Below are 19,919 nucleotides of genomic sequence, written 5' to 3' on the forward strand. Positions count from 1 at the left end.
TGAGTAATTCTGTCCTCACACCATACTGACGGGTTCAAGTCACCTCCCGACCACAAAAAGCTTTGTCTCCTCTGAAACTCAGAATACTGGATCTGATTAAACCATCAGCAAACATTTCCCAAGCAAGTGCCCACCCTGGATATGGTTGATTTTCCCAAGCATGTGCCCGGCAGGATGGAACAATTTCTTCTTAGGAATGTTCCCTTAAATGTTCCTGGGGACACCCTTCATGCGGGAAGCTAAGGCCAACGTTCAAGTGGAATACACAGAAACACTGGCTTTCTTGTACACACAGGCCTGCTTTCTAGTGCTTTTTCCCTCTCTGCTTCCTTCATTTATTACTAACCTAAATGCCCCACAATCATAACACAGAGGCAAGTGCGGGGACAGGGAAGAAGTCAGGTCCAAACCAGTGTTGACTCTTACAGGACGTGTGAGTCTGAACTTCCTCGTCTGTCAAATGAAGAGGACACTTGTTTCCCTGCCAGCAGAACAGCTTTAAAGTGTAACAGTAATAACAAGGGATAGAGAGGCTAGCGTGCATGAGGCACTATTCTAAGTGCCCTGCAAATGCCCATTAATTTGATCCTTCTCAGAACTCTTTTAGGTAAATACCTTTATCCCCATTGCGCACCTGAGAAAATTGAGATACAAAGAGGTTAAGTAATTGGTCAAAAGCTCATGCAAGCTAATAACTGAATCTAGTCTAGCCCCAGAATCCATGTTTTTATCACTTCTTTATGCTGCCTCCCCAATACTTCCAAAGGTCAAACAAGAATACACCTGAAAATGCTTTTCAAACCATTAAAAGATACATTAATAATAATCATAATAATCAGTATACCTCCCAGCACCCCCAATCCTCTTGGTAACTGCCATGATTCACCTCCGCAGGGAACCATTCCCACCTATCATCAATTTATGCTTCATCTTCTGTAGAAGATGTGCTGACCTCAGGCCCTGGAGTGAAGCACATGATCTGGCTATCCAATCGGAACAGGCCAATATCCCTGGCCACAGCCACTGGTCCAGCACAAGGCGCATGACTCATCATGACCAGGAAGGTTGTTTGTAATTAAGCAAACCTGAAGCTGCTAGAAGTCTCCATTCAGAGCCCAAAAACATGTAGCCAAGATGAATCCTCATGACATCATTTTGATCCTTAGTCTAGCCCCTCCTGAAGGCAGATCCAATCCTTAGATTTGCAATTACTTAAGCCCATAGATTTTTTCACTTGAGACAGTTTGAATTGGGTTTTCTGTCACTTGCAACCAAGGCACTCTGTTCTATCAAGCTATATTTACCTATACCTTCAATACTTTCTCCTCTCTAAAAATAAAATTTGAGGACTATTAAAGTAAATTTTAATTGGTTAGCCTTGACAAAGCAACATTCTGAGGCTGGACTTCCTGACAAGATAACTCCACATTATTTAGAACAGACTTCATTTTCCCCAATGCCACAGAACAAGGGATTTGGCCTATCACAACATTTGTTTCAGAAAATTTCATTTTTAATAAAAAGAACTAAGCCTACAGTTTCCAGCTTTGTAAGAAAACAACTGTGATATTTATTTTCTCAGCCTTCTCAATTCTTGTTTTTCCTCTAAACAACTATCCATATAGAATTACTAAAAAGAATAGGATTGAATTCTTTAAAACATTTTAAACACCAAAAGTAGAAGACATGAATGGCTATAAATCATTTCGTCTTCCTAAAGAAGATTGGCCGGGAGCAGTGGCTCACATCTGTATTCCCAGCTACTCGGCAGGCTGAAGCAGGAGAATCACTTGAACCCGGGAGGCAGAGGTTGTAGTGAGTGGAGATTGTGCCACTGCACTCCAGCCTGGGCGACAGTGGGAGACTCCATCTCAAAAAAAAAAAAAAAAAAAAGAAGAAAAAGATCAACTACACCTTAACTTTATTAATTTTGACAACAAAACAAACCAGTTTAGAGTTTTCATCACATTCATTAAGCTATTCATTGTACCAGTTCACATTCCTTCCCTGTGGTTTATTCAGAAGCCTAAGATTTCAGAGGAAAGCACTGCGGGTCACCCAGATTACTGCCTCAAAAGGTGACAAACAGCATCCCATTTGATGTCTGATGGCTCCCAAATCCATGTGTAAGTATGACCAGGGCTTCCTGCATTTCACATCTTTGAATTACCGCACATAGCTAAATAACTGCGACTACAACATCCAAACAAATTCCTACTTCCTGAAAGACCTCTCAGGCTGGAAGAAGGCAATGATGCAGCCATCGTGGCTGAAGATGGCTCACTGATATTGTTTCACTTGCTTCCTTTACATTCGTCTGAGGATAGTCTAGGGGTGGTGAATGGGCAGTCACTCACAGCCCCACTGTTCACCCATAATATATATACAAGCACATATGAAAATGTTACACAGGTTTAAAAGATGTTAAAAACAAGTTTCAAATTCCTTATTGTAAAAAAATACTTCTGTATTTTATATGTTCATTACAACGCACCTATATCCTCCTATCAAGAAGAAACAAACTTTTATGACTTTGATAAGCAAATAGATAAGCACACAAACAGAGCTAGATTAATCTGTTATGCTGCACTCCAAACTTTATTATCCAAACTCTATTAACTTGGTTGGCTGTTGTTTCTATTGATATTTATTATTAAAGTAGCACAAGACTGGCTGTCTGCTTGGCTTGCTTTAGTAAGCACTTCAAAACTCATCAGCCCTTCTCCAGACATGGCTACCTTCAAACAGTCTGGGATTACCACATGTAAACAATTAGGACATTTAAAACTACAGTAATTGTGCAAACATCACATTTCATACTCCTCATTACTGAAGCAAAAAATCAAATTATGTAGAGTGTTTATCAAGTTTATAAAATTAATAAAGATAGCTGACATAATAGTTTCAAGTTGAGGATTTTTAGTTCATTTCCATATTATACTTTTTATTCTAAAAACTGCAATGCTGAGAATAAGCCCCATGTGGTTGGTGCACACGGAAATGCACTACCTGCATAACTAGAAGAGTTGACGGGGGATGCCCCCACACTACGATGTCATATTTTTGATTTATAGAAAGCACAATCATAGAATGGAATTTCAAATTCATAGGAGACTCTTTTACTATACTTGATCTTAGCCAAAAGGCCAAGAAGTGATAGAAGAGCCTCTCTTAAACTCCTCAAGACCAAGAACCATATCTGATTATCACTATTTTATGCCTGAAATACAATAGGCACTCTGTAAATATGCGTTGGGTGAATACATGAATGAGAACATTAACACTAAATTTAATGGGCTCAGATTATTACATGACTACAGAGGTTATGATTACTATGTCCTTGCTTTTATGAAGTAAAGCAGGAGCTGGCAAACTTTTTTATAAAGGGCTAGATGGTAAATATTTTAGGCTTTGTAAGCCATATGGTCACTGTTGCAACTAATCAAACCTGGTCTCTTTTGCAACTATTCAACTCTGCAGTTTTAGCAAAATATGTAAACAAATGAGCATGATTTTTTGAATAAAACTTTATTTATAAAAACAGAATTTGCCCATAAAAACACCCAAATCCTCTGAGGAGCATTTTCTTATTATATAATGAAGACTCTACTCTCTAAAGGTTGGCAAGTGGTGGACTTGCTAAATCAAGCTGGACAGAGTTTGTTGGGTTGATATTTGGGCAGAGGATATATATTTGCTCTCCACCATGCCCATCACTCCTTATAAGCAACCCCATTCATTTCAGTCACATTACCAGCCTGGTCCATGTAAGCCTCTGAATTTACATCCCTGAACTCTACAGTACAACTGGCTTCCAGGGATGTGGCCCACAGCCATACCTGTGAATTGATAACTATACTACAGGCTCCTCAAGGGCAAGCCCAAAACATTCAACTCTTTGCCCCTCACCTAACACTTAATATCAACACCTAATGAACTTTAAATATTCATCGATTGCCTGTTGTTTGATATGTTCTGCACAGTCTCCTTGGAGGGGCTGTAGGGAGAGTAATAATAGCAGAGAAGAGGACGTAGAAAACATGTGCCGGTAGGGAACGATGTGAGAAGGGACATGGTGAGTCACAGGAAGAGCAGCAGGAATCAGCACAGGACTGATGAAACCACACCCAATTCTCCCAAGTGTGTCTCAATCTTCTCGCTGCGGTCTGGATTCCTCCCTCATATCACAGCAGAAGCTGGGCACAAGCTGGTACTACCTCCACTATAACCACGATGAGGAGAAAACCTTGTTTAATTCCCATTTCCTCTGGAGGGTGCCCTGGATGGGTAAACCCAAACAATTACCCACATCTAGTAAAATAAATAAATAGTTATGTTCTCTCACAATGGAATGCTCTATAGCAATGAAAATGAGTAATATAACTAAACTATATGCAATAATATGCAGGAATCTAATATGCTGTTGAATGAGAGAAGCCAGACACAAAAGAGTACAATCTGCGTTATATATTACACATACACACACACAAAGAAAAGACATATGCAAAACTAATTTATGCTCCTAGAAGTCAAGAGAGTAGTCATCCATGGAGCAAGGGTACAGTTGACTCTTGAACAACACTGGTTTGAACTGTAAGGGGCCACTTAAAGGCAGATTTTTTTCAATAAACACATTGGAAAATTTTTTGGAGATTTGCAACAATTTGAAAAAACTCATAGATAAACCACATAGCCTAGAAATAGAAAAAAAAAAAATAAGGAAATGTGAGGCATGCTGTGAATGCATAAAATATACGTCATTGGTCGGGCACAGAGGCTCACACCTGTAATTCTAGCACTTTGGGAGGCCAAGGCGGGTGGATCACCAGGTCAGGGGTTCGAGACCAGCCTGGCCAATATGGTGAAACCCCATCTCTACTAAAAATACAAAAATTAGCCCAGCGTGGTGGCACGCACCTGTAATCCCAGCTACTCGGGAGGAAGAATCGCTTGAACCCGGGAGGTAGAGGTTGCAGTGAGCCGAGATCATGCCACTGCACTCCAGCCTGGGCAATAGAGCAAGACTCTGTCTCAAAAGATGTGTGTGTGTGTGTGTGTGTGTGTGTGTGTGTGTGTGTGTGTGTGTCGTTATGTAGTAAGTCAGTAAGGCTTCCAGTCAACAGTAGGCTATTAGTAGTTACATTTTCAGGGAGACAAAATTATACTTGGATTTTCAACTGCACCCCTCATCCCCAAACTATTTAAGAGTCAACTGAAGTGTCTAAAAGGAAGCATGAGATTGTGTTAGTCATGCTCTATTTCTTAATCTGGGTGCTGGTTACATGGATGTGTTCAATCTGTGGAGTTATATTGAGCTATACACTTATAATATGTCTATTTTCTGTATGTATCTTCTACTTCAGTAGAAAGTTTTTTTAAATCACCATATCTCAGTGGTCTAGGACTAGACAGGGCCCCATATGTCTTCCCTTCATTCATCCTTCAAAGTCCCCTTTGCCTCACGTGGAGTCCCACTCACTCCTCCTTGTCTTTTCAAAGTATAACCATACAGAGGCCAAAGAATAAAAAAGCAAACTCAATCATTCTGAGCTACCCATGATTCCAGACACAACTCCTTCTGAATCCCAGTATCTTTTGAAGAACCTTTACTGCTATCACTGACCTTTTGTTCTAAATCAGAAATGAGAGTATAAGAAGCCACTGCTGCCCTCAATGGCTCACTTAAATAGACTTCCTTTAAAATATACTCTAAATAGGCAACCTTATATACACAAATGTCTGTAAAGCAATGCTTAGATACACAGGGACCACCTGAGGAAGATACTATAAATAAATAGTAACTGAGATTGGAAAGGAGAACAGTCGACAGCCATCTTGCAAAAACCACAGATAACTGATGGTGTAATTGGCTATAACGCGTAACGATCTATAACTGTAATCATAGCTGAACATATCTTTGAGATTTTAAGTAAAGTTTCAATGTAGGTAGTCAAATTATGAGGCTGGGAATCATTTTTAATCTCTGTAATGCTGATTTTAATATATTAACCTATATAACCTCAACTTCACAGTACCACTCATATTCTTTCCACATTCTCCTACAAGTTTAAGTTTAAAACATCAACTAAGACCTTTGATCACATTAGAGCACAGAGACTGGTCTACTATTTTTTTTTTTTTTTTTTTTTTTTTTTGGAGACAGGGTCCCACTCTGTCACCCAGACTGGACTGCAGAGGCACAATCTCGGCTCACCATAACCTCCACCTCCCAGGCTCAAGTGATTCTCCTGCCTCAGCCTCCCAAGTAGCTGGGATTACTGGCACATGCCACTACCGCTCAGCTAATTTTTGTATTTTTAGTAGAGACAGGGTTTCACTATGTTGGCCAGGCTGGTCTTGAACTCCTGACTTCAAATGATACACCCACCTCGGCCTCCCAAAGTGCTGGGATTACAGGCATGAGTCACCAGGCCCAGCCCTGGTTTACTTGTGAATCCTGATCAGGGAGAAGGTGAGGCTGGTGATCAGAGCCACTGACCTAAACTTGAAACATCAGCCATAGCAGGGACGGGTAGATTATTACATAATCACACACAGAGGGAGAGAGACAGAGAGTGGGACTCACTGTCACCCAGCCTGGAGTACAGTGGCATAATCATAGCTAACTACACCCTCCAACTCCTGGGCTCAAGTGATCCTCCCACCTCAATCTCCCAAGTAGCTAGGACTATAGGTATGTGCCACCATGACTGGCTAAATTTTTAATTTTTTGTAGACAGGTTCTTGCTATTAAAAATGGTTTTGGATTTTGTTTTTTGAGACAGGGTCTTGTCTGTCACCCAGGCTAGAGTGCGGTGGCTCCATCACAGCTCACTGCAGCCTCGACTTTGTGGGCTCAAGCGATCCTCCCACCTCAGCCTGCTGAATAGCTGGGACCACAGGTGTGCCCCACCACGCCCAGCTAATTTTTTTTGTATCTTTCCTAGAGACGGGTCTCACCTTGTTGCCTAGGCTGATTTTGAACTCCTGGGCCCAAGCCATCCATTCCCCTCAACCTCCCAAAGTGCCCGGATTACAGGCGTGAGCCACCACACCTGTCCTAAAAATGTTTTTAATCTGACTTTATTTGTATCAACAATGAAGGGAGCATAACCCAGTTACACACTTCAGTACAAAACTATAAATTTAATTAAATAGTTCTGTGTCACATAGTTGTAAGATGTCTTTCAGGGGAGAATATCCTTATTTGTAAGAGCTGCATCCCAAGAATTTAGGAAAAAATGTCATGATGTCTGCAACTTCCACGTGTTTCAGCTTAAAAATGTACAAACCTATACACACACCAAAAAATGTGACAAAATGCTAATAACTGTTAAAGCTAAGGTGTAGACACGCAGGAACTCATTGTACGTTCTCTTAACTCTCTTCAGTATGGTTGAAAATGTTTTATGATAAAAAGCTGCATAGAAATATTTACTTACCTTTCAAGTGATGGCTGTCTTCTTTCTCCTGATCAAAAATGAATGACTAAATATACCCACAAGCCCATTCAGGGATCGTACACGCTGTCTTCATGCTGCAGGAATAAGCAAAGCAACAGACATGTTATCACCAAGAACTTTTACTGTTAATACTATTTCGGTTGAGAACATGTTCTTAATATATGATAACCCTCTAAATTAAAATACTGCCACAATTTTTTAATAGGGGAAAAAGGAAAAAAAAGAAAAAATAATTCCATCACATACTGAATGTGGGGAACAACTATCAGCCCCACCCACTCTAGGAAATTTTGGAATAAAGGAATTCCTCTGTAAGTTTCTTTTTTTTTTCCCTCCAACTTTATCAAAGTATGATTGACAAAAATTACATATATTTAAGTGTACAAGGTGATGGTTTTATATATGTATACATTGTGAAATGATTGCCACAAACTACTTAACGTATCTATCACCTCATACAATTCCCTTTTCTTTGAGGAGGTTTCTGGTAAAAACCAGAAAACTTGCTAGATAAATTCTAAAAGAGCCGTACAGTGTAGTTACCATTTGTGTGTGTGTGTGGTGAGAACACATAAGGTCTACTGTCATAGCAAATTCAAATATACATTATTATTCCCGATAGTCACCATGCATTAGGTCTTCATCTTATAGCTGAAGGTTTGCCTCAGTTCCTGTCGAATCACAGCAATTTCAGGGCAGTGATGTGGCCCAAACATCCACTCTAACAAAAACTGGAGCTTCAATGACTTGAGCTTTACTTTGACCTTGGATTTCTAAGACCACACTTAGAAGGCATCCATGTACCTGCCTAGAACCACACAGGAATTGCTGAACCTCTTCAAATCCTTTCCAGCAAAGATATTCAGATCCAATCTACAGTACACTCAACTACAATACACACAAGTTTGTGGCAAAGTGGTATCGTGGCCTGAAAGTCATACTCCTATTGCCACCACAATACCTTCTGTTTTGGCATTACCCATCACATTTGATCCTCCCCACAGCCCTGTGAGGTAAGCAGGGTTTATGGATCCCATTTTCCAGAGAAGGCAGCTAAGTGTCAGAGATGATATCTAACAAAGATATCCAACTAGAAAGCACCAGAGATGAAACTACTATTTGTCTTCTGACCCCAAGCCCCGGGCTTGTCTCACGGTACAGGTCACCTCCACCCTCCTGCCCCTGAACATGATGCTTCCTTAAAACCAACTCCACAGCCAAATGGCCAAACAACACATCACGCCAGGGAGGCAGCCGGGCGCTGCAGTATGCTCCCTGAAAGCATATATTCATAATCTTTCTTAATAGTACCATTAATACTATAATCATTATTACCAATTACTATAATTACTATTAGTAATTATACTTCTCTTGTAGACACAATAACCCTTAATGTATTTTTGTCATATATATATATATATATATATGCACTTTATTTTTTTTCCTTCTTCCTCAAAAGAGCACACTGTTCACAAACGGAAGGAAAACAAGCATCGCACTGCATCCCTGGCGATTTGTATCCTCATCATAATGAAAGGCAGCTATCATTGTTGAGGATTTTCCTTTCATTTTTATAAAATGCAAAATACGCTAGAATATAATGCCGCAGACACAGCTCCGCAAATAAAGATGGAAGCAGCATCAAAATTACAGTTTGGGAGAATGTGACATCTCTGCATGATGGCCTTTCTTGGCGCTTCATCTGCTAATCACCAGAATTCTGTACACACAGAGGGTTAGCAGTATCAATGACTAACACGCGAAGTACTGGTATACAAAAGCCTAAAGAAAGCCAGTCCGGAAGCCCGTGCACCTGGCTCTCAGGCCTATCTTCTCCACTTTTTAGCTTCATTAAAAATGGAGAGAACCTCCTCCGGCTGCTTCCTCACCTGAGGGCTTCTCCACTTTTTAGCTTCATCAAAAATGGAAAGAACCTCTTCCGGCTGCAACCCCTGTTCACAAGGATGTTGGGATCCACAAAGGGGAGATGGTGCGACTCACTGCCTCACAATCCAGAGCCCTTGGACCCCCAGGAATACTAAGAAGTTATGCCAAGAGCTAAACAAAGCTAAAGAAAAATAAACATGACATAGTTTCCAGAAACATCAATGTTACTCAAAGATTTTGGTGAGGGAAGGTTAAGCAAATGAATCAATAATTTAAAAGTTGTTAACATTAAAACAAGTATAAATTATGGATTAGAATGTAATCGTTGTGTGGATTTTTAAACTAAGGCTCCTGTCCTTGCTTGCCCAGGTCATTTCTGGCAATGCACTTAGACGTGGGGGTGAGTAGCAAGGGGTGGACCCTCTCTCCTTTTTCATTAAAGATGGTCTTGGGAAAAAGAGTGGGGCAGGAACAGACTTTAATATCACAATGGCCCTTCACCTGGAGAATTATCTTCAAAATCAAGAGTCTCAGATTGTTGACAGATCTAGGTACAAGTAGAATGAAGTCCAGGCACATATAATCCCATCTCCCACCATAGATCTCAGGACAAGCATTACTGAAGTTCCTTTCCTCATGGCCCTTCCCGTCCACTCCCCTGCCTCAGGCACATTCCTGTCAGGCAAGCTTAGGCCACTCAAATGCTCAGCTACATCACTGACATTTCTTTAAACCCATACTAATTGGTAATACGTTCAGTATCTATAAAACTTTTCATTTAAATGGATGTGTGCACTATTACTAAAGAAAAATGAGCTCACCAATTTAGTTTGCCTCTAAAAAAATGTTTACTGTGAAATATACTATAGCTAAAAGTGCGTTAACTGTGGTAGCCAGCCTCCAACATGGCCGTAGTGATACCTGCCTCCCAGTATTCATGCGCTTGTATAGTCCCGCCCCTCAAGGAACAGGGCTGGCATGTGGGAACCACTACAATATTGCTGAAATGCCAGCGAGAGACTGCAAAAGTCCAAAGACTCCACCTTCCATCTCTGTTTTGGGAGGGAAGCTGGCTGTTGTGATATGACGACACGCTCAAGAAGCTCTGCGGAGGTACACGTGGGAAAGAACTGAGGCCTCCTGCCAGCAACCAGCAAGGAACTGAGGCCTCCTGGCAACAGCCATGTGAGTGAGCCATCTTGGAAGATCCTTCAGCCTCAGTCAAGCCTTCAGATAGATGGCAGCAGCTTCAGTTGACATCTTGACTGCAACCTCATGAGAGACTGCGAGTCAGAACCACCCAGCTTAGCTGCTCCCAAATTCCTGGCCTACTCATGGAAACTATGTGGGATGACAAATGTGTATTATTGTTTTAAGGTGCTAAGTCTTGAGGTTTGTTATGCAGTGATAACTAACCTAACAACATATATAGGTATAAAGAATAATAAAATAAATCGCACATACCTAATACCCGTCGGTATTTAGATTTTTTTTTTTTCTTTTTTTGGAAGCCGTGTGTGTGTGTGTCTTTCCTGATTACATGTCTCCCAATCATCCTTCACCACCACATCCACCACTAAGATTTACCACTGGCCTGAATTTTAAGTCAATCATTTCTTGGCTCCTCTTTATGGTTTTGCCACATATGTGCTATCAATATGTTGTGATTTGCTGATTCTAAGCCTAATATGAGTGAAGCGATACTGTATGTGCTCTTCTAGACTTGCCTCTTCTCTTAAGATTTTGAGATTCATCCCTGTGACTCATGTGGCTTTAGTTCATTTATTTTGTTACCACGATACAGTTCTCATTGTGTGAACATACCCACAATTTACTGCTCTGTCCTACTGTTGGGGACCCCTCTGGGAATTTTTCAATTTTCTGCTACTTTGAATAATGCTGCCATTTACATTCTACTGCTTGTCCTCTGGTACACACAGACAAGAATTTCTCCAGGGTTATATACCTAGGCAAGGAGAGCTGGGCTACGGATTGCACGTGTTCAACTCCTCTAATGCCAAATTGTTTTCCAAAGTGGTTGTATACAATTGACTCTTTAGCCTCCTTTCCAGTTTCTCTCCAAATAAGAGGCATGCTTGTTTTGCTAATTACCAGGAAAGCTTTCAACCAACAAAAGGGAAAGCTTTTCCTATTTGCAGCATCACTACTGCAAATAAATAGTACTCCAAAGCAGTGACCTAGACAGCTGGAACATATTAGTCACAGGACATCAGTATAGACTTCAGAATAATGATGCAAACCCAGCCAACACCCTATACTGCCTGCGGGTGTAAGTCAAATTTGATTTCTAGACATACAGTAAATTCAGAGACTGTTTTCTTCCTGGTAGATTCACATACTATGGGCCCACCTGACTGGTATCATCTTGAAGGAGAAAAAGAGTAATTCACATGCAACCCAGCCAAATTCAAGATCAAAACAGGAGAATCAAATAATTTCTGTGAAATAATGGAATATATATGTGTGTTTTTTTAAACAGGCAGCTGGTTAGGGTTTTAAATATTTTTACCTATAAAACTGTTATTTACTACACCTGATTTTATTTACTGTAATTCTATAAAAAATTCTCAATTATTTTCTCTATGAAAAAACTGTGCTTTATCGGTTTAGTTAATCCAATTTCTTAGATGAAAATAGTAATTTTTGCAATTTAATCTGCATTTCTAGGAAAAATGTGACAGCAAATGTTTTTTATCGGCATCAAATACAAATAATGAGAAATTCTCTCAATTTGAGTAGGAAGGAAAGAAGAAGTGTTATAAATTTAAAAGAGACTCATATGTCATGGGAAGAAACAATGTCAGTAGATGATCAAAATAAGTTCATTTCAACTCAACTTCCTGACAGTTCTCATCTCTTTAAAATCATTTATCCCTACAAGGTAGAAATTGTTATTTATTCCCATCTTGTAGATGGAAGAAACTGAGGTACAGGAAGGAATTCAGTTATGCACAGTCACACAGCTGGTAAGTGGTAGAATAAGGATTTAAACCCAAGCAGTTTACTCCAGAGCCCATATTCTTAATCACTACTCTGGACAGCTTCTTCAGCCCCCCAAGACAAGTCAGAAGGCCCTGCAATGGTGATGATAGTAGCTACCAGTTAATAAGCATCTACAATGTCCTAAGCACTCTATAGCATTGTTTTTTTTTCTGGGGTTTTTTTTTTCTGTTTTTTTTTTCCTTTTTGAGATGGAGTCCCGCTCTATTGCCCAGGCTGGAGTGCAGTGGCACGATCTCGGCTCACTGCCACCTCCACCTCCCGGGTTCAAGCAATTCTCCTGTCTCAGCCTCGTGAGTTGCTGGGACTACAGGTGCATGCCACCATGCCCGGCTAATTTTTTTGCATTTTGAGTAGAGACAGGGTTTCACCATATTAGTCAGGCTGTTCTCAAACACCTGACCTTAGGTAATCCAGCAGCCTCAGCCTCCCAATGTGCTGGGATCACAGGCATAAGCCACTGTGCCCAGACTACTGTGTTATTTCTAATTCTGTCCACATCTCTACCAGGTATGTATTATTCCCATTTTATAGCTGAAGAATCACAGGCTCTGAGAGTTTCAGTAACTTGGCCAAAATCACATAGGCAGTAAAATAAAATGGTGGAGGCACCACTTGAACCTCATGACTTCAAAGTTCATGCAGTTTCCACAGTGGTCCTTTTGGACAAAATAAAACCACCTAATTTCAGGGCTTGTGGTAGGCAAGTGTAACCTTAAGGTCCTGGAAACAGTCCCCGTGAAGGAAACAGATGCATATTGGGGGAAGGTGCGCCAGTGCTCCTAGTGATGGTGGGCAGCAGCTTCCATGCCCCCATCACAATGAGACTGAGGCAGAGTGGGTGCTGATAAGAGGAGAGGACTCAGTCAGAAGATGAGTAGGTTACACTGGGCAGGGCAATTGGCCTCTCAGGCACAACGTTTTCCTCTGTAAAATGGGGATATCTTTTATTTCAAAGGGTTGCTGTGAGGATTAGAGAGACTAACACCTGGCACACAGCAGGCACCAGATATATGCTTGGCAATGGCAAGATTAAGAGAAAACAAGCCCCAGAAATCTAGCAGGATATAGCAGGGAGGTAATTTTAAACATATTCTCGCTTCCATATATAAAGCCCCACATAATTCAAGATGGATGATTTAATAATTTTTAAAAGATCTTACTTGTATCACGATTTTTTTTTCTTTTTTTGAGACAGAGTTTCACTCTTGTTGCCCATGCTGAAGTGCAATGGCGCAATCTCAGCTCACCGCAACCTGCGCCTCCGTTTCAAGTGATTCTCCTGCCTCAGCCTCCCAAATAGCTGGGTTTGCAGGCATTCACCACCACACCCAGCTAGTTTTTTGTATTTTTAGTAGAGACAGGCTTTCGCCATGTTGGCCAAGCTGGTCTTGAACCCCTGACCTCAGGTGGTCTGCCCACCTCAGCCTCCCAAAGTGCCGGGGTTACAAGCGTGAGCCACTGCACCCAGCCCAATTTCTTTTTTACTAATATTATAGTTTCCACATTCCGGCCTACTATAAGCACAATAATAACCTTCCTAACTAGATCAACCCTTTATGATATCATTTTTTACATAAACATTGGAGCTGGAATGGACTCAAAGTAAAACATTTGGCACACTTAACCTTTATGTTACTGACTAGAAAAGTAGCCAGGGAGGGAGAGAAACCACCTCAGGTCAGTATGAGGTGTTTGAAGAACACAGAAGCAGCTATTGCTAACATTTACTCAGAATACATCATGAGCCAGATCTCCTGCTCAGCATGTTTCCTGCATTCTTCCTTTAAACCCCTCACTCAACAACCCTGAGAGAACATATCATAATACAGACCCCTATTCAACAGAAAAGGAAATTGACTCATAGAAGTTCACTGACTTGCTTAAAGTCAGTGACTGCTAGTCCCACAGGACTAGCAAATGGGTATAACTGGCTCGTTGCACATGGTAGGCACTCAGTATGTTTTGAACACGGGGTCTTTATTTTCTCCACCACAAAAATAAAAACCACTACTAATTTCACAAAGATTTTAAGGATAAAATGAGATTATGTACATAAAGTCCCTGGCTCAGTGCTTTGACCTTGGAATATCCTGTGGTAGATGAGCAACCATGTTGATATAAAAAGGTATAATAACCACCTAGAAGAGGGTTATGATAATGACAATGAGCATAACACGTATCGTAATGGGTACAAGATGTATGAAAGTCAAACACATGAAAAGATGTTCAATATCATTAATCATTAGGGAAATATAAATCAAAACCATCATGAAATACCACTACACACCTATTAGAATGGCTGAACTGCATAAACTGACAATATCAAATGCCAGCAAAAATACAAGTCAACTAGGATTTACATATTCTGCTGCTGGGAATGCAATGGGTGAATACGTATGCAAACCATGGCACATCCATACAACAGAATACTAGTCAGTAATAAAAAAGAACAAACCTTTGATACACACAACGTGGATGGATCTCAAATGCATTATGTTAAGTGAAAGCTAGTCTCAAAAAGTCTGTATAATCCACTTATATAATAGTTTTACAAAGAACAAATTACAAAGGCAGAGAACAGATCAGTATCGCCAGGAGTTCAGCAGGAAAGAGGATTTAAACCACAAAAAGGCAGTACCAGAGAATTTGAAGGGTGATGAAATTGTTCCATATGCTATTTGTAGTGGTGGTTGCATGAATTAATGTCTGTGTTAAAATTTGCAGAACTGGCCAGGCGTGGTGGCTCACACCTGTAATCCCAGCACTTTGGGAGGCCGAGGCAGGTGGATCACCTGAGGTTGGGAGTTCCGGACCAGCCTGACCAACCTGGAGAAACCCTGTGTCTATTAAAAATACAAAATTAGCCAGGCTTGGTGGTAAATGCCTGTATTCCCACCTACTCAGGAGGCTGAGGCAGGAGAATCACTTGAACTCAGGAGGCAGAGGTTGCGGTGAGCCGAGATAGCACCATTGCACTCCAGCCTGGGCAACAAGAGCAGAACTAACTCCGTCTCAAAAAAAAAAAAAAAAAAATTTCACAGAACTTGCTACAGACTGAATGCTCGTGCCCTGCCTCCACCACCCCGCCCCACAAAATTCATATGTTGAAACCCTAGTCCCCAGTGTGATGGTATTCAGAGGACTCCTTTGGGAAGGTCATAAGCGGGCAGCCCTCATGGTGGAATTAGTGCCCTTATCAGAAGAGACAGGACAGAAGACAGACGACTTCTCTCTCTGAATGTGAGGATACAGTAAGAAGGCATCCATCTGTGGAGTCCGAGGAGGGCCTTCACCAGAACCCAGTCACGCTAGCTGGCACCCTGATCTCGGACTTCAAGTTTGCAGAACTGTGAGAAATAAATGTCTGTTGTTTAAGCTACCCAGGCTATCGTACTCTTGTTACAGCAGCCCAAACTAACTAGCACAGAACTATACACTTCCAAAAAGTGAATTTTACTGAATTTTAAATTTTTAAAATTTAAAAATTACTAAAAAGTAGCATTTAAAAATCATAGAAAGAACTGATAGGTCTTGGTGAATGGCTGGATATCTGACAGTTGTGGAGAAGGGGTGAAACATGAGGGTCACATAACTCTGAAGTTCCTTGCCAAGGGAACAATCATGGGACAGGAGACCATCAGGAGTCAGGGTATCAGAAATAAAAAGAGGCCCTAAGAAGTACTGAGGGTCAAGGACCTTGGTTTCTAGCCTGATTTCACCAAATGAGTGACTCCATGAAATTATGCAAGCCACATCACCTCCCAGAGCCTTAGTTTACCTACCTCTAAAATGAACAATGAAGCGTGTGATCTTGAAGGTCTTTTCTAAGACATTCTAAGGTCAATTTATTTAAAGCTATTGAGTCTAGGAAGACAACAAAACAAATAAGGAGAAATACCCAGACATGAAAAAAAAAATAGTGTACATCTGCACAAATATCACCAAAGAATAAAATAAAGTGAAACCATCAACATGTCTGAATGGTAAAGTGAGGTCATGAAAGTAGCCAATAGCAGAGAAAAGATAGGAGACCCAGAATACCATTCCACTGTACAATGGAAGCCAAGAGAAGAGAGGTTTCACAGGGACTGGGGACAAGAGAGCTGGAATAACTCAAGAATCAAATGTTGAAACAGACAAAAAGAATGAGGACTGATAAAACAACAAAACTACACAGATTTTCATGTGATCAACAGAGTGACTGCCAAAAAACAGTAACAAAAAAAAACAGTAACAAAAAACAGTAACAAAAAAGCTCCCATCCAAAACTTGCACGTTGTCTGCATATCTTGGTTGTGTCCTAACTGCCTCTGCCCTTGCATTTTCAGTCTCACTCTGCCTTCTTCATCTTTGCTGCTTAGAATATAGAATTTAATAAAACATGTAGGAACAGTTTCCCTGCAATAGCCCAGTTCAGAGGCTGTAATTTTCAAAATTTAGAAATTCCTGGAAATTAAGAATATGACTGTTAAGTGCCGGGGAGACTTTTTTTTTTTTTTTTTTACTTGTCCTACTTAAGTTTATTCAAAGACTCCAAAATTCTAGAAGAAACCATTCCACTAACAGAATGGAATGTATACTTAAGAAGTACTGGCCGGGCGCGGTGGCTCAAGCCTGTAATCCCAGCACTTTGGGAGGCCGAGACGGGCGGATCACGAGGTCAGGAGATCAAGACCATCCTGGCTAACACAGTGAAACCCTGTCTCTACTAAAAACTACAAAAAAAAAACTAGCCGGGCGAGGTGGCGGGCGCCTGTAGTCCCAGCTACTCGGGAGGCTGAGGCAGGAGAATGGCGGGAACCCGGGAGGCGGAGCTTGCAGTGAGCTGAGATCCGGCCACTGCACTCCAGCCCGGGCGACAGAGCGAGACTCCGTCTCAAAAAAAAAAAAAAAAAAAAAAAAGAAGTACTTAATGTTGCCGGGTGCGGTGGCTCAAGCCTGTAATTCCAGCACTTTGGGAGGCCGAGACGGGCGGATCATGAGGTCAGGAGATCGAGACCATCCTAGCTAACATGGTGAAACTCCGTCTCTACTAAAAAAAAAAAAATACAAAAACTAGCCGGGCGAGGTGGCGGCCGCCTGTAGTCCCAGTTGCTCGGGAGGCTGAGGAAGGAGAATGGCATAAACCCGGGAGGCAGAGCTTGCACTGAGCTGAGATCCGGCCACTGCACTCCAGCCTGTGTGACAGAGCAAGACTCCGTCTCAAAAAAAGGAAAAAAAAAAAAAAGAAGTACTTAATGTTAACTTAAGAAGTACTAAGAACGCCTGTAATCCCAGCACTGTGGGAGGCCGAGGTGGGCAGATTACAAGGTCAAGAGTTCGAGACCAGCCTGGCCAACATAGTGGAAACCCCATCTCTACTAAAAATACAAAAATTAGCTGGGCATGGTGGCACACGACTGTAATCTCAGCTACTCAAGAGGCTGAGGCAAGAGAATTGCTTGAACCTGGGAGTCAGAGGTTGCAGTGAGCCAAGATTGCGCCACTGCACCCCACCCTGGGTAACAGGCAAGACTCTGTCTCAGAAAAAATAAAAATAAAATAAAGAAAGAAAGAAGTACTAAGATTTTTTTTTTTTTTTTTTGAGACGGAGTCTCGCTCTCTCTCCCAGGCTGAAGTGCAGTGGTGCGATCTCCACTTACTGCAAGCTCCGCCTCCCAGGTTCACGCCATTCTCCTGCCTCAGCGTCCCGTGTGGCTGGGACTACAGGCGCCCGCCACCTCGCCCGGCTAATTTTTGTATTTTTAGTAGAGACGGGGTTTCACCGTGTTAGTCAGGATGGTCTCGATCTTCTCACCTCGTGATCCGCCCATCTCGGCCTCCCAAAGTGCTGGGATTACAGGCGTCAGCCACCGCGCCCGGCCAGTACTAAGATTTTATTATTGTTACTTTGTCTGTCAGGCAAGGAAATAGCTTGAAGTCAATAATTTTCCCAAACTGACCAACTGAAATGTGACAAATCCTTCATCTCTATCCAGAGTGAGCCTCAGGACACTATTTCACGTGCTTCAAGCTATTTCAGCCAAGTGACCCCAAGGAGACATATAACTCTGAGCACTTAACTAGAACCAAAGGATGGGGGAAATTAACAGTTACAAAGAATGCCTGCATGCAAAGTTAACACAGAGTAAACTTTTCAAACACAACTACTTTTGCCAATTTTCCTTTCTGATGATTACATGTAAAAACATCAGTTTCATATAACCTGGTTCTGCTGGCTATGAAAGAGGAGGGAAAAGAGAAGTGGACTTGCTTGGGCTTGAAGTCTGGTTCCACCACTAACAATTCACTAACTTTGAGCAAATATATTTACTCCTTTTTAACTCCTATTCTGCATCTACAAAATGGGGACAATCACATTCTCCATCTAGCACTCAGGCTATTAGTGACATGCCCAGATGAGATCACGTCTGTGGAAGCACTCAAGGAGAATGCAAATACAAATAGAAGGTGTTATTACTGCTATTCTATATGGGGGAAGGGGGATGAACATATTTGAACACCCAAGCACATCCCAGCTGCCTCTTTCAAGTCAACCATATGCTTCTCTCCCATCAACAGCTGGGCTGTTGAGCAGATGCTGAATTGATGGAGACAGAAAGGTGCTGAGAGAGAATGCTTCTGTTACCCAGCTTCAGTCCTCCTGGTTGGGTGAAGATAGAAAAGTCATTTCTTATCCATTTCTATTCCACTAACCTTTTTGAGAGTCTTCTATGTGTCAGACACCATGCTGGATACTAAGAACACGTTAATCTTTGACAAAACAGGCTGTGTTCTCAAGCACATCTACTCTGGAAACCACTATACATAAATAGCCAAGAACTGAGTCTAGGAAGATGAGGATAAATCAGAAGACAGAAGCAAGGGTGAGACAGCAGAGCAGCAAGGAACCACAAGGGACAGGAAGGCAGATGAGAGGGCATGACAATAAAAACCCATGTCTTCCATGTCTTCAACTAGGACTCTCAGGTCTTCACCCGTGGGCCAAGGAACCACAGACACGTTTTTAAGCAGGGGCTAACATGATCATCCTTGCAGTTTAGAGAGAGGACTGCGACCACAGCTGGGAGGATGAAATGAAGACGGGCAGCAAATGGGCAGCTGTAGCAGAAATCCAGGCACCAAGTTATAGGGGCTCGAGAACGAGTGAATACAGAGGTAAAATGAACTTGCTTGGTGACTGGAAGGATGCAGGGGTAAGAGGAATTGTAGATGACTCCTTGGTTCTGTCTTGATGACTAAGAGGATGTTGGACTTTTTCACAAGATACAGGAAGAAGTACAGATTTGGCAGGCAAGACAATTTCGCATTGTACTTTTGTCACTTGGTAAATGACCTCATATAAAGGAAGCCACTTTGTACATTTGTGACCAACCAAAAAGTCTTAATTTTCTCATCATTTAGCTGCCTGTTTGAAATTTCCGTAGACAAGAGGACCACTTAAGACAGAATGGAATGGCTAGGCAAGAACCCACTTCCAAGCTCTTAACCTCTTGTAGCCAAAGTGAGAACATACCTGACATCAGAACTGAAGCTCAGAGAGGT

General features: G+C 41.5%; 1 protein-coding gene and 1 non-coding gene across 38 annotated transcripts in view; both read right to left on the reverse strand.

Moving 5' to 3' along the window:
* The window catches only part of SGMS1 (sphingomyelin synthase 1), a 313,746-nt gene that overhangs the window by 269,749 nt on the left and 24,078 nt on the right, over positions 1–19,919 (reverse strand). For 28 of the 37 annotated variants that reach the window (XR_012417915.1, XR_012417916.1, XR_012417913.1 and 25 more), the window contains exon 2: positions 7,443–7,537. The exons of 7 other annotated variants lie outside the window; for them this stretch is intronic. The gene's annotated coding sequence lies outside the window, so the exon portion shown is untranslated. Of the gene's footprint in view, positions 1–7,442; positions 7,538–19,919 lie in introns of those variants that run through there. 2 more of the 37 variants (XM_074002145.1, XM_074002140.1) reach the window with 1 other exon arrangement.
* Positions 7,939–7,999, reverse strand: LOC123566980 (U7 small nuclear RNA). The gene has a single exon (XR_006689693.1). It is a non-coding gene; the product is annotated as a U7 small nuclear RNA (small nuclear RNA).

This window comes from Macaca fascicularis, chromosome 9 (assembly GCF_037993035.2).
Source record: "Macaca fascicularis isolate 582-1 chromosome 9, T2T-MFA8v1.1".
In the NCBI taxonomy this organism is placed as follows: Eukaryota; Metazoa; Chordata; class Mammalia; order Primates; family Cercopithecidae; genus Macaca; species Macaca fascicularis.